Below are 691 nucleotides of genomic sequence, written 5' to 3'. Positions count from 1 at the left end.
CTTGCCAATATCGATATATTTTTTGCTATTTTATTCTGAACATATCTGATATGAGATTTCCAGGAGAATTTGTCATCAACTATGACACCTAGAAATTTAATTTCATATACTCGTTCTATATTAGCTCTCGTTCTATATTTATTCAGTAAACTGGTCGATTCCACGTGATCCATTTTCCTACACTAAGCTCTCACGGCTGTTTCGCAGAACTGCCAGGAAGAAAGTTCTGCCTTAGATTATTTCTGAACTTGTTGGCCTGAAATCAGTCAAAACAAAATACTATAAATGTAATCCTGACCATGTGTGTGCATGGCCACAAACACGGCCCTCAGTGGAAGCGTGACTGAAACGTACTTCCCTTCGATCTCATCTTTAACAACCTGTCTTTTATAATGACTCATTTCATTGATAATAACTAAGAAGTTACAGTTGGTTGCTTGTAAAGCTGGTGATTAAGATTAAAGGCAGATGTGCTCAGTTCCTTTGTCTGTCTGCTGCGAGGCTGCTCTGAACATCAGCTTTATTTACAGTAATCTTATTGTCACAGCTTATATTTTGTTTTCAGGAAAACAAATCAGCTGCTGCAATATTATTTTTAAACACTGTTTCCTCTCTTTTACTGGAGGTGTAGCTGTTTAATCCCTCCTGGTCACTCAGCCTGGCTGCCGTCTGCTTCCCTCTGCGGGGGGGG

At 39.4% G+C, this 691-nt stretch overlaps 1 protein-coding gene across 4 annotated transcripts in view; it reads right to left on the bottom strand.

The window, feature by feature from the left end:
- The window catches only part of LOC109951598 (spectrin beta chain, non-erythrocytic 1), a 96,615-nt gene that overhangs the window by 31,682 nt on the left and 64,242 nt on the right, over window positions 1-691 (bottom strand). The gene's annotated exons all lie outside the window — the stretch shown is intronic.

Source organism: Monopterus albus, unplaced genomic scaffold (genome assembly GCF_001952655.1).
Source record: "Monopterus albus unplaced genomic scaffold, M_albus_1.0 scaffold397.1, whole genome shotgun sequence".
Lineage (NCBI taxonomy): Eukaryota > Metazoa > Chordata > Actinopteri > Synbranchiformes > Synbranchidae > Monopterus > Monopterus albus.
The sequence above is the reverse complement of the archived record's forward strand: the minus strand, read 5'-3'. Positions and strand labels throughout refer to the sequence as shown.